Source organism: Papio anubis, chromosome 3 (genome assembly GCF_008728515.1).
Source record: "Papio anubis isolate 15944 chromosome 3, Panubis1.0, whole genome shotgun sequence".
NCBI classification, from domain to species: domain Eukaryota; kingdom Metazoa; phylum Chordata; class Mammalia; order Primates; family Cercopithecidae; genus Papio; species Papio anubis.
In genome coordinates, this window is record NC_044978.1 from 156,233,110 (window position 1) to 156,248,459 (window position 15,350).

The window sequence follows — 15,350 nt, forward strand, 5'->3', positions numbered from 1 at the left end:
ACAAGATATAGTTGAGAAACATTTTACATTTGTGTCAGGACAGAATCACCACACTTCTTCATGTGATTTTCCTAAGGTTGTTGGTCAAATTTTCTTTGGCTAGGGTATTAAATGTGACACAGGTCTGAAAAATGATGGTATCTTTGAGCCCTGGGAACCCTGATGAATCTGCAGATTGACCTGTGATCTAAGCCAGGAATTACAGAGAAAGACAAAGGAGGAGGAGAAAGAAAAAGGGGTTGGGGGGCAGCAGTGGGGAGGGGCATAAGCCTGGAAATAATATTGATTTGAAATTGTCATAATTGCTGCCAGGTAAGAAGCATTTGTCAGAAATAATAAAGAATGAGGCCAACATATGGAGACAAACAGGGAAAGGAGGAAGTGCTAGTAAACAAGTATGATGAGCGAGGAAGAGATTGCATAACCAATTGCTTATTGTTTGAATTTCTGGTTCCAGCAATACCAGAAGTCACTTCTACTTCCTGATTACATAAAATCAGTCAATCTCCTATTTACCTACTATTTGGACACAGGGACTACTTTTGTTTAAATTGACACTTTGATCATTTGTGAGTGAATTATGAAAGATTTCTTATGGTTTAGTGGAAGGAAAGAGCAATAAATTAATAATAAAAACATCTGGGTACTAGTCTTGGCTCTGATATTTATTATTTATATGATTATTAGCAAGCCACATATTCATTCTGAATATGAGTTTCCTTATCTCATGTGAGAAAGACACTTTACCTTTACACTTCATAACATTTGTTTAGAGTCAAATAAAATAAAATTAGTTACAATGTGAGAACTGGCTCTGTCAGACTCAAAGCCTATGGTTTTTTTCCCCACTTCTCTGCAGTGTGTATGTGTCTATCTGAGTACAAGCCCATTACTAATGAGACTATCTAGTGTCATATCCATAATCCTTGTATATAAAAACCTTTTTGGCTTGGAAACTGTCTTTCTGCCCTCCCATATTCAAAAGTACTATTTCATGTCAACAGTCTTTGCCCAAAGATAATTAGTAACCTGAATCATTAACACCATAAGCTATTTGCCTGCTTCCAAAGGAGAAAGGTTAAAAAAAAAAAAAAAAAAGATGAAAGAAAGGAAAGAAAGAAAGAGAAAGAAGAAAAAAAGAAAGAAGAAATAAAATAAATTAAATAAATAAATAAAAGAAAAGAAAAGAAGAAAGGAAGGAAGAAAGAGAGAGAAAGAAAGAAAGAAAGAAAGAAAGAAAGAAAGAAAGAAAGAAAGAGAAAGAAAGAAAGAAAGAAAGAAAGAAAGAAAGAAAGAAAGAAAGAAAGAAAGAAAGAAAGAAAGAAAGAGAGAGAGAAAGAAAGAAAACCAACCCGGATTCTCTGTAAGTACTTATTTGCTTTGACAATGCATTTATGCATTAAGAGTCTTCTATAATCCTGATGCCTCCAGCTTATTTCATTGTTGAGTGTACTATCTCTCAGAGCAGAGAAGGTCAGAGAGCTCCCAGGGCATAAACAAAATAATGGAACTAATGAATTACATGACAGTTAAACTGCACATATTTCACATTAAATGGATAGCTTCGTTGGTTAGTTTAGTCACACAGCTGGTCAATTCACTGCATTAATCAGCTATATTTGATGTTCGAACTGACCAGTATGATAAGGCAAATGGCCAAACTGATTGTTTAATGTAAACACTGTTAAAAGAACTATTTTTTCTCAAATTCTGGAGACTTAGAAATACATTTTAATTTATTAGAACTTTTCTGATAATTGAAAAATGTGTGTATAACCCAACCCATGGAAAATGCTGCACATAACCCATTGGCGATGCATTTTACCATTCACTGTACCATGCGCTTGAGAGAACCAATTTATAATATTAAATGGATTTTGGTAATTGAACTAATTTGTAAATTTTATTTTTTAATTTTTATTTTATTTTATATTTGGAAAGAGAGTCTTGCTCTATCCCCCAGACGGGAGTGCAGTGGCATGATCACAGCTCACTGCAACTTCCATCTCGTGGGTTCAAGGGATTCTCTTGCCTCAGCCTCTGGAGTAGCTGGGATTACAGGCACGTGCCACCACACTCGACTAATTTTTGTATTTTTAGTAGAGATGAGGTTTTGCTATGTTGGCTAGGCTGCTCTCGAACCCCTGACCACAGGTGACCCGCCCACCTTGGCCTCCCAAAGTGCTGAGATTACAGACATGAGCCACTGTGCCTGCCATAATTTGTAAATTTTATATTAAATTCTGCACTCTAAAGCTTTTTTCAGAGGCCTTTATCTTTTTTATGTAGGCAATAAACTCTAGAAAAGTACTTTAGATAGACTCATGATAAATTCCAAAATGTTGCTGCCACTGCTATCTCCTCCTAATATCTAAACAATTTCAGCCCTAAAGATATTAAGAAAGTGAAGCCACAGGTCTTAATAAAAGTAAATGTCCTGGGTAAATTGCTGTCACATCATACGTTTTGAACAGCCAGAATTTCCTCACTATTGTGCTTCTCTAATAATCACCTTCAAAATAATGACTTGAAGATATTTTCATCTTTTTTCTTTTAAGACAGAAAAACAAGTGCACATAACTTTGCAGACAAGTATATTTTAAATGTTTATAGAGATAGACACCAGCATTTCTCCTACAGGATTGTTGCAAGAAATGTCCAAGTTTAAAAAGCACTATGAAGAGAGTTTCAAAATATTTATTGATAACTTATGATATTATTTTAATAAAAATCTGCATTAGTATATGGATTTTCTTTTGGAAAATGTCTTATTTCCTCCCTTATTTCTGTGCATGTTTAATTAATGAGTTCTAATTTAGCATTTTCTTTCCATAAGCTAATAGGTATTTCAAATACTCTCTTTAAATATTCCTTCCTAGTACAGTGTAGCCAGAAGACAAGCCTGGGATTTTAGAACTAGAAGCACTTGAAGAGATCATTTAGGTCATCTCTGATTTTTAATTGTAGTGGAACTTAAGTCCCAGAAGAATTTAATGAAGTGCCCTTTTCTAGTTAATGGCCGCACAAACATAGGCATTCATGCTTTTACCTATCCTTGTAAAATATCTTTTCAATTAAAATAATTTTTAAAAATTCTGTTTAAAGGCTTCCTTCAGGTTTAACAAATAAATATTCTTAGGGCAATGAAAGAACAGTTTTGTACCTCAATGCAGTTTTAGTCTCTGAACTAGGAGGGAAAGTGATTGAATTGAAGAAGAGACTGAAAAAATAATGTAACTTTTTTTTCCTTTCATAAACGTTTTCTGTTGTCACTGGTGCTGGGAAGATTAGGTTTAATACCTTTTGTGTATGTGTATACATATGTTGTGTTGCAAATTTGTGACTAAATTACAGTGAAACCAGGGATATCTCTTTGTTGATATGATCATCAATTAAGTAAATATATGTCACATATGAGGGGTAGAATAAGAACGTATCTGTAGATTAAGGGGAAAAAACTCTACGTGTGAAATTAGAGTCATATTCATGTCTGCTGAAAAGTTATATTTATCTACTCATGTATATATTTAGAGATATAATGGGTTATACTTGTTTGCATTTTATATTAAATAAAAGCCAGAATATTATAATACATTGTTTTTCCACAAGCCAATTTAATTCATTTTATACAGAAAATTGAAATTTACTTCTTGGTTTCTCTTAAACTCAGACATTACACTAAATACTATGAGCAGTAGGAGATTCAAAACAAAGAATTATTGGAAAAAATAGGCTTTGAACTACACTTTAGAATACTATATGTCAAATTGACCAGCCAAAAGAGCTGTAGCCTCTGACCCAATAAAGAAAGTGGAAAATCATCTGGGGGCTACCACTGGACCTCTGAGTTTGGCATACTGATCTTAATGCAATCAGAAGGTGGCTGACACCCCAGAACTATACACAAATACCAGTGAAGCTGGAAACTGAACTCTCCAACATATCTACACACACAATAATCGTATTTTCATAACTTGCTTGCCATCAAATAGCCAAAAATCAGTAAAATTTAAAAAGGGCTGCCTCCCAAATTTTCCCTTCAAAACTCTCATATGAACCTATCTAATTGAAAGAAACTCCGTCACATCCAGTACTGCAAGAGACTCTATGAAATGAAGTCTTTAATTTTCTGCCCTCACCATACAGAAAAGTGCTTTGAGGAGGTGGTAGAAATGAATCAGATCAATGGACTATATCCAACACAGCTTCTTGAAATTCCTCCAGTGCATGTGTAGTTCTAAAATCCTGTTCTGATTTGTTTGTCTAAACTACTAATAGCCTGTTTAGCTGCTTACATTTTCAAAGACCAGATATATTCTTTATATACAATCAGCCATTTTCCTAATAGGAGTGGATATATATCAAACTACCCATGATTTTAAGTTTTCTTGTATTCTACTTTCAAACCCTGACAGTGTATAGAAATCCATGGTTGCCCAAGATTTCCTATATCTTATTGTGCTTTATTTTTAAACAAGAAACTAAAATATCTGGCTTTCCTGTCTTAGGCAGTCATTTGTCTGAGATTGAAACTTAATACCTTTTTGGTTTCAGGTATATATGTGTTTTGAATTTTTAAGCAAAAGTAACAAATCATAGATTTCTATATGTAGCATTTTCCTTGTCCTAAAAAAAAAAAATGTTACCAACTTGGGTTTAGGATTTTGTATTAGTTTGCTAAGGATGCCATAAGAAAATACCGAAGATTGAGTGGCTTAAACAACATAAATGTATTTTCTCACAATTCTGGCGACTGTAAGTTTAAGATCAAGATGTTGGCAGATTTGATTTATTGTGAGACCTTTCTCTTCAGCTTGCATATAGCTGCCTTCTCACTGTATCCTCTTGTGGCCTTTCCTCTGTATATGCCCATGCCAGTATTTATCTCTTCCTCTTCTTATAAGTACACCATTCATACTGGAATAGGGCCCAACCCTTCTGACCTATTTAACGTGTATAAAGACCCTTAAGCAGTCACATTGGGGTTTAGGGTTTCAGTATATACATTTGGGGAGAATACAGTTCAGTCTGTAAAAAACTTATGCAGGGTATTGCAAATAAAGTAAAAACACAAATAATTATTAATATCAAATTTCAAATGTAAAACTTTTAATTATAAATAAAACCTACTAAACGCATAATGTACTATGAAACAGGATTGCACTGGATAGATGTGGCAATATAAACTATAATTATAATATTATTTAAACTTCTACCACTATGTCTAGTTATTTTTACGATTACAGTCTTTCAAATAAAGTATTCAACCCAACTGACAAATTTTATTTGGAATGTGATAAATAGAGCATATTTAACATCTTAGTTAAAAATAAATGGAAAGTTCATATTTTAACTTTTATCACTACATCTAGTCCAATCAAAGTCTAATTCAAAATGACTTCTAGTTTGTTTATATTTCTGATGTGTTCAGAAAAACCTTAGATGAAATCTACCTTTTGTAACTATTGATCTAAGAAAATATATTCTATTGGATTATTTAATAAATATAATTTTAAATCAAATATTTATTTAGATTCCTTTATACAAACTAATTTTAATTATTTTCTCAGATGTTTTCCTCTCATCCACATAATAGTAATAGTATTTTTTAGTAAACGATTAAGATGTAATCATATTGAAAATACAGATTTCTTTGTTCTCACTTTTCTTAGATAAATGTAAGTTGTAGAAATATTAGAGAAGAGATTGAAGGTATTTAAAATAAAGCATTTGTATGATATTTTGCTCTCTTGCTAACAGTTCTGTTTTCAATTACATTTTCTAGTTAGAAGTGTGTTATATATACCTTCGCCTCATCACAACCTTTGTTTAGGCATGGGAATTAGCAGTTATATAGAGCGTGGTAATTAAAGCAAGTAATGTAAAGTAAGACAATTATTCAGGTTATCGCCTCTCTTCCACAGAAGTAAACATATGTCACATTTCCACAAGACAACTAGAGATGTGTTAATTGCTCTTTGTGACTGAATCCATCTAGTTCTTACCCTTCCTCTTCTATTCCTCTTACCATATCTACAACACATCCTTTTAACATTTTTTTTTTCAGTTATTGTATTTCAGGGTAATCTTCAACAAACTCGTACACATTTACGTTCAGTAAACTAGATAGACACTTGATATTCACTAAAGATATTTCAAGATCATAATTCCATGTAAAAACATATATTTTTTTAATTTTAGCATTACCATTCTTCAAATAGAATGACATTTTCAGACAATTTAGATGTGCAATGACAGAACTACATTATGAGAAGAAAACTCAACAACACCTAGAAATATTGATGCTGGGAAATTAGTTAAATGAATTCAGTAGTGAACGTACTTTCTCCCGAATGTTTTCTTTGTAGTCCATGTATTTAAAAAGATAAAATAATTTGTTAAAAAATAAAGTAAGTCAAATACCTTCAGCATTTGTCACAAATAATTGGAAGTTGAGATAGATAAAAGCAAGAGAAAAGTAACTTCGTTATATTAATTTGGAGAGTTTAATAATAACGAAGGATCTCACTAAAGATTTTTACAAGATTATGCTTGTAAAAATCTTTCTGGCGGTTGGTTAGAAAATATTTTAATTAAGACTTTTCTATAACAGTTGATATTTGTGCACAATCATATCAAAGTATGTGTATGACTTGTCATCTTGGTATTTATGATGGTGTAGTTAACCTAGTTTAATATGGTCTGGGTTCCATTTCAGAAAATAATCAGTTGAAGTGAAAGAGGCATTTTACAACTCAAGGTTTCTTTTACATGATTTAAATCACTGTTTCAAGAGAAGTACATTAGCAGTGATGAGAATGGGCAACTATAAGAAAAAGACAATAAAAAATGGCTGGCAGAAAAATGTCACTTAAGAGCTTTATCCAGTGAAGGGATGTTGTCAGGTACATTTGCTAATTAATAACTGATTCTGAGAGGTAAAAGTCAGCTTCCCGAGTTTTGGTTCCTGATGGTCTTTGTAGTCTTGAATCTTATTCATGGAGTTTTGACAGCTCTGCTCCATGAAAAATTTTCCATTACAAGCAGTATTTCATCAGAGACAGTACTAGTGGAGTGTTTTGACTAGGAGACTGTGAGACTTCTAATATGGAGATTCTTTTTCATATTTCTGATGAAACTTGTTAATTCTACTATTTGCTTTCACATGTGACATCAATTTTTTTCTTTTATAAGCTCCGTACAAAATAATTTTAAGCCTTTTGCACATAATTGTGTGTTTTATTGCTCCCCTTTTATATTATGATATATTGGTAAATTAAAAAAAATTGAAAATTTCAGTTATCAGAATTAATATTTTAAAGAATATCAATGGTTCTACAATTTAAATAGGAATAGAAATTGTTTAAAATTTTTTGAAAATCTCAATATTTTCAGAATTAATGTTTTTTAAAATATCAATGATTCTAAAATTTAAATAAGATTAGGAATTGTTTAATAATATTTTTTGAAAATTCCAATATTATCAGAATTAATATTTTAAAGAATATCAATGGTTCTACAATTTAAATAGGAATAGGAATTGAAACATATTTCTTTTAAATTAGTGAAAAAAATATTTACACACTTTCAAAGAATTTACACATTTGTAAGAATAAATAAATCAACAAAATTATATGACAGAAACTTAAACTCACTTTTATGCCTTTCTATATTTTTTCCTAAAAATTCACCACTTTAGATAACACACTCATAAGAAATATGAGAAGATTGAGGACAAATTACATAAAGCAGTAAGCAACATAAATGATTAAGAATTTCAAATAACAGATTAATTAGGGAAAATTAAAATTTAATGCATATATGAAAATATTAGTGAAAAACAAGGTAGAAATCAGAGAAGCTTCTGTGAATTTGAATAATATACTCTAAGAAAAAGTAACTATAATTTATCATTGAAATATTTTTAAACTAATAAAACGAATGAAAGAATAGTATTTATCTTGAATATCATACCTCAAACACTATACTATTTCATTCTTTTTTTATATAAGAAAAAGGGTAAACACGAATTCATAATCACATAAAACAAGAATCAAAATTTTAAACAATATAATGTAGGAGCATGTATTATCCTTCCAAAGTATAAATAAGATATTCAAATATATCTTCTCCTAAGTTGTAATGTACTTCAATGTTTGTTTTATTAAATTTTAATTGCTCCAAAATGAGAGCTATGATATTTAAATGTATGAAATACTTTACTGTTAATAAATAAGATATATGATAGCTGGTAGAGAAATAAATAGCAAAACCCATTTTAAGAGCCTAACCTCGCCCCGAAACAATGAATATGTAAACCATGCCAAGAGAGAGCTAAAAAAAGTAAATGTGTTCAATAAACACCAAAAGATAAAGTGGTACGTATAGAATATAGGTAAAGTAAATACTAGGTACAAATATTTGTAGTTTTTGGAGAGGTAAAGCAAAAAGTCATGGAAGATAACATATCTTTACAGATATAATTCAATACAACTCAAGAAATAAAAGAAGGTTTGAACTTACAATTCTAAAGACACTGCAATAGGCCTGTGAAGCTATTCTTGAATGGACAACACAAATGTCTAATCTAGGAAAAGTTTTGAGAGCATTGCTCATCCACTTTGCTATTCATCTTTCTTTTCCTTATGTTAGCATAGTCAGGTTATATCTATGTACCCAACATACTTTGGCTGATTGACATTTATACCTGAATATTTTGTGGGTAAACTTACTTATCCTGGAGGCAGACTGGCTGGATTCAAATGCTAATTTCATCAACTACCACATACGTTGGGGCAAATATATAAAGCTTCATGCCTCAATTTCTACTTCCTCAAAATGTAAAAAATAATAATACGTATCTCATCAGTTGGCATCAATAATATCTGTTTGTTAAATAAATAAATAATAAATATAACTAAAATGTGTGCTTGTGAATATTGAAAACATGAGATGATATATCTGGAAGAGTTTGAATATTGTTAAGCTAGACAAACCTAAACTGGAAATACATTTCCTATTAAGAATATTAACTAAAAGTACTTAGTAAAAAAGAATCCCGCCTTCTTTAGCTAAATACTTTTGTGGAAATAAATGGGGAAAAGAATACTAGCTTTGACTTAAAGGACTTTTACTTATTACCAGATGAATATGACATAAGCAGCTCAAATGTTCTGAGTCTTTACTCTTATCTGTAAAAATATTAAAATTAAAAGCTAGATTAAATTGCAATTTTCCTTTAGCATATGTCTTAAGAATGACAAACATGCTTCACTTAATTTTAGCACAGTATGTAGAATTTTAAATATTATATTAATTTGGAAGAGTATACATCACAATCAGAAATCTTTCAAGTTAATCATCACAAAATTATGTAAGAATAAAAATATTAATATTAAAATATCTAAGGCTAATTCATATTTTATTCCCCTAATTAAGTTGGATTAAGAAAATTTGACGTTATTGTTTTGAACATGTACATGAAAAATTATTGATTAATCCATTAACATCTTTTAAAGGAACCATGAAGAAAAACCACCGTAAACATTTTGGAAAGTTTCGAATAGATAACTCTGTTAATGTTCTCTGCAACTTACTTTCCTCTTATCTTTGTCTATCACTGACCTACAAACCTTAAACTGAGCTCTTATATTAAGTTAAATAAACATATCTTAAAGCATGCACATTTGCAATAATTATTGGGATTGAAATAGCGTATTATTTTATAAATCATCATTGCTTATTTTTAAAAAATGAGTTAGTGAATAATTACCTCCTACTTTCATCTATGTTAAATAAAAATAGGTTATTTCTGTAGGCTAGGTATTCAATAAAATAATTAAAGGCATATCTTTATAGATCCATGCATTTTTTACAAGATTATAGCATCACCTGTAGTCCCAGTTACGCAGGAGACTGGGGTAGGAGAATTGCTTGGGCTCGGAGGTTGAGGCTGGAGTGAACTGAGATTGTGTCACTGCATTCCAGGCTAGGAGGCAGAGTAAGACCCTGTCTTTAAAAAAAAAAAAAAAAAAAAATTATAGCGAACATATTGTCATAATTATCCAGGATTCCCACGTGAAAAGTCTTCTTCAATGGCACTGTAAAAGCTGCAGAAACATTGAGCATTTAAAGAATTAGGACTCACAAATGTATTACCTATTGTTATGGATAGAATCGTCTCCTTCCCAAAATTCGTATGTTGATTGAAGTCCTAACCACCACAGTTTGTGACTATATTTGGAGATAAGGTTTTTCAAGAAGTAATTGAGTTAAAAAGAGGTCATAACTCTGGGTCCTAATACAATACGACTGATGTCCTTAAAAAAGAAATGATTAGGACACAAATATATACAGAGGGAAGACCATGTGAAGACACAGGGAGAAGATGGCCGCCTGCAATCCGAGACTAGAGAGTTCAAAAGAAATCAACCCGGCCGGGCGCGGTGGCTCATGCCTGTAATCCCAGCACTTTGGGAGGCCGAGGGGGCCAGATCATGAGGCCAGAAGATAGAGACCATCCTGGCCAACATGGTGAAACCCCATCTTTACTTGAAATACAAAATTAGCCAGGCATGGTGATGCGCGCTTCTAATCCCAGCTACTCAGGAGACTGAGACAGGAGATCACTAGAACCCGGGAGGAGGAGGTTGCAGTGAGCCAAGATCGCACCACTGCACTCCAGCCTGGTGACAGAGTGAGACTCAGTCTCAAAAAGAAAAAAAAAGAAAAAAGAAAAGGAAACCAACCCTACTGAAACCTTCATTTCAGACTTGTTGGTCCAAAATAGTAAGAAAATAAATTTATCTTGTTCAAACTATCCAGTATTTTGTTATGCCAGCCTTAGCAAACTAATGTACAGTCACGAATTACTTAATGATGGGGACACATTCTGAGAAGTATTCATTGTTAGGCAATTTCATCCTTGTGCAAAGGTCATGAGTGTACTTACCCAAACCTAGACAGTATAGACTACTACACACCTAAACATGTGGTATAGCCTCTCATGCTCCTGGGCTGCAAACCTGTACAGTATTCTACTGTAGTGAATACTATAAGTAATTGGAAAGTAATTATGTTTTTGTATCTAAACTTAGAAAAAGTACCGTAGAAATGTGGCATAAAAGATTAAAAAAATGATTTGCCTGTATAGGTCACTTACTATGAATGGAGTTTGCAGGACTGGAAGTTGCTCTGGATGAGTCAGTGAGTGAGTGGGCAGTGAGCGTGAAGGCTTCGGACATTACTCTACACTACCGTAGACTTTATAAACGCTGTATACTCAGACCACACTAAAATTTATTTTTAAAAATTTCGTTCTTCAATAATAAATTAACATTCGCTTACTGTAATTCTTATAAGCTTTTAAATTTTTTTTAACTTTTTGACTCTGTTGTAATAACCTTAAAATACACATTTTACAGCTGTACAAACATATATATGTATATATTTATGTTATGTTATGAGATTTTTTTCTATTCTTTTAATGTTTTATTTACTTTTTAAGCTTTTTGTTTGTTTGTTAAAAAAGAAGACACAAACACAAACATTAGCCTAGGCTTACACAGGGTCAGGAATATAAATATCACTTGTTTTCCGCCTCCGCATCTTGTCCCACTGGAAGTTCTAACATGTTACTAGGTGAGAGGAATTTCTGACCTCCATTATAATCCTATGAAAACACTGTCATATATATAGTTACTCATTGTCCAAAACAATATATGTGGTACATGACTTTACCTGCTTGAAGTACCCGCTTTATGTGCCATTGACAGTCACTTCCTTTTCCTCTTATGCACTCTCATCTTTTTTTCTGCCCCTATTTCTCCTTTTCCTGTAGTTCCTCTTTTTTATCTGATTTAAGTAAACAAGAGAATATTCTCTTACTCATGTCTTGTTATTATGGTAATTCTTCCACTTTATGAATTTATACATACTGCAATGAAATATATGTTCAAAGTGATTTTCAGAATAATTGCATTTTTTTTTTTTTGATGACACGGATCACATTGACGATAACATTATCCTTTATTTTGGTTGTTGCTCTTGTTATTAAGTGCAATTGGAATATCACTTTTTCTATCAATTTCTTCACTATTTTTACAAACATAGCTATCTCGCCTATCCCTTCCTGTAACAGTATTGCTGGTTTGCATGGCTCCATTTGAAAAGTTTAGTTATGTGAATATCCTTTATACTAATAACTTAGTAATAATACCATACTGTGTGGTGACCCATATTATAATTCCCACCAAAATTATAGCAACAAAGTTTTCCTTCCAAACTGTCCAACCAATGCAGTTATTTGAGGCTTTATATTTAAATAAAACGTTTACTTTACTTTTAGTCATAAAATCTAAGTTTCTGCCTCGGGTCATGACTAGATAACTGCTACCAGCGATTCTTTCCATTGTCAACAACTAGTAAACTGGAGAAAAGAATAAAACAACTTTTTTCATATTTGGACAACTGGCTACGAAGAAGTGATTCCTGAAAGAGGGAAACAAATGAGATGAGCCCCCGCAATTGTACAGGGTTTTTACTTGGAGGTATTAACCATGTCATAGCATCAGGAGGGGAGTTAAAACCCAAAATTACTTTCCGGAACGAAGCAAAGATATATAAGATTGAGAGGGTGACATGAGCCAGAATTTGTGGAGTAGCACTCTAGAGAACATAAATCTATTCAGAAAAAAAATCAGGAATCTGTTTAAGTCTTGCTTTGTGTCCTTGACTGAATGCCAAGATGTGCTGTAGAGAATCAGATTCTACAGGCTCAGAAAAAATATGACTACCAGGGAAATAACATCTACTGAGGAGCTGGTACAAGATCAAGAGACATTTTGTTTCTGATTAACGAGAATTGAAGTCTTTAAGTATCAGCTAATGTATTCAGTAGATATACCAATAAAACTAAGAGAAGGACTGAAGTTTAACTAGACCTAACCTGTATATTAGAAGCTATTTTACATCTACAAAAACATGTCTTCGAAAGATCAATCTGATCTGCCAAGAAATAAACTACCTGGTTTTTTTAAATAGCCTAACATTCTTTAAACAAAAATTTAAACATTCAAGGCATAATTTGCAATGTTTAGCATATGATCTAATATTACTAAACATGACAAAAAGAAGGTTACCCCTGTAACCAAGAGAAAAATCAGTCAATAGAAATATTTAAGACTGATAAAGATGAAGACAAAAATCAACAAAAAAATTTTAAAATGGCCGAGCAGGGTGGCTCACGCCTGTAATCCCAGCACTTTGGGAGGCCGAGACAGTCAGATTACGAGGTCAAGAGATCAAGACCATCCTGGCTAACATGGTGAAACCCTGTCTCTACTAAAAATACAAAAAAAATTAGCCAGGCATAGTGGCGGGCGCCTGTAGCCCCAGCTACTCGGGAGGCTGAGACAGGAGAATAGCGTGAACCCAGGAGGCAGAGCTTGCACTGCACTGCACTCCAGCCTGGGCGACTGAGCAAGACTCCGTCTCAAAAAAAAAAATTCAAATGTCAATTGTGAATTGAATTGTAGATAACTTTTAGGTCATTAAATAGATATTATCAACAGAATGAATAGAAAAATGGAAGCTCTATAAAAACTAAAATGCAACTTTCAGAGGGAAAAAAGCTCTCCTATTGAGCTTAAGAGAATATCAGACACTTGGTTGAATTTGACAACAGTGAACTTGAGAACATAGCAATACAAACTGTCCAAACTTTTGAGGAATGGAGAGAAAAATATGAGTCGGAAAAATTATGAGACATGTAAGAATATATCAATCTTTCCAATATATGAATAAATCAAGTTTAAGTATTTCAAAAGAATTGGAGAGAAAAAAATATTTAAAGAAATGATACCCAAGATTTTTCTAAATTTCATGGAACCTGCATAAATAACATTATAACTAAATCCCCAAAAAACAGTAATGAAAGCAGTCATACAAGTAGTATGGGGAAAGTGAAGGATTAAATAAAGGGAAACAAAAATAAAGATAATTGTGGACTCCTCATCCTCTAAAGTGTATTTCGGAAGACAATGGGATGACGTATTTAGATTAATGGGAAACATTGTCAATGATAATTCAATATCTTCTCAAAATATCCTTAAAAAATGAGTGGAAAGTAGAATACAATAAAAGATGAGAAAGTTTGAAGCACTCACTGGAAGGGCTGTTTAAATATGTATTTCAGGCAGAGGGCAAATTATTTCAGGTGGAAACTCATCTATAAAAAGAAATAGCACCAACACATAAATGTATAGGTTCATTTAATATTTTCCCAGTCATTTTAAAAATTTGTTTACAGAATACCTGACTACTCAATAAGAAGTGGCAACTCTTACTGTGGATCTCAATGTCAATTCATAGATGCATAATGATTGCAATAATAAAATGATTTGCAAGTAAATTTCCCAGTAAATGGCTGGGGATGAGAAAATGTTTGTGAGGTTCTTATACATGAAATAGTATAACATTAAAACATTATTTCAAGCATTTTGACTCACCCTTGAAATTCCATAAAATTCAATATTTTCTGCATTTCTGATTCTTTTTTTTTTTTCCTTTGGAAGATCTTCCTGCCTAAGATTCCTTTTAGCTGATTTTTTGAATTTTCAAAATGTTTCCTTCATTCAATTCTGAGATTAATGGGAAGAAAATAAAGAATTCTTAACAATTTGGAAAAGGATAATCCCAGCACTTTGGGAGGCAGATGCAGGTGCATCACGAGGTCAGGAGATTGAGGCAACCCTGGCTAACATGTTGAAATCCCGTCTCTACTAAAAAAATTACAAAAAAATTAGCCGGGCACGGTGGCAGGAGCCTGTAGTCCCAGCTACTCGGGAGGCTGAGGCAGGAGAATGGCGTGAACCCAGGAGGCAGAGCTGGCAGTGATCTGAGATTGCGCCACTGCACTCCAACCAAGGCGACAGAGCTGGTTTTTTTTTTTTTTTCAAAAAAAAAAAAATTGGAAAAGAATTATGTTTTAGTAGTTATACTTTGTTAAGATTAATTTCATTGTAATGTTTATTATGAATTTATTTAGGGATTGCCTTCAGTTTTCATGTCCCACTACAGAAAAAAAAAAAAAAAAAAAAAAATGAAAGAAAGAAAGAAAATGAAAAGTCTACTTTGATCCACCAGAGGCCATTTCATTCTACCTGCCTTGATTATAGATATTTGTGTTTCTTCAGATCATCATTCAATAATATTTAATGTCTTGGCCATTAGGCCTTCAATTTATCCATATTTGGTATTCTTGCAAAAACAGATATAAATGTGTTTGAGAGATAGTCATGGGTTTCATTTTGCTTCTTATTCCAGTATGTAGGAAAGAAGAAAATATGCTT

At 32.4% G+C, this 15,350-nt stretch overlaps 1 long non-coding RNA gene across 3 annotated transcripts in view; it reads right to left on the reverse strand.

Moving 5' to 3' along the window:
* Positions 1-9,972: 9,972 nt before the first annotated feature.
* The window catches only part of LOC103884300, a 77,257-nt gene continuing 71,879 nt past the window's right edge, over positions 9,973-15,350 (reverse strand). For all 3 annotated transcript variants that reach the window (XR_004182821.1, XR_646840.3, XR_646842.4), the window contains exons 4-6: positions 14,508-14,639; positions 11,740-11,853; positions 9,973-10,012 (exon numbers count right to left, since the gene is read on the reverse strand). This is a non-coding gene — a long non-coding RNA (uncharacterized LOC103884300). The remainder of the gene's footprint in view (positions 10,013-11,739; positions 11,854-14,507; positions 14,640-15,350) is intronic.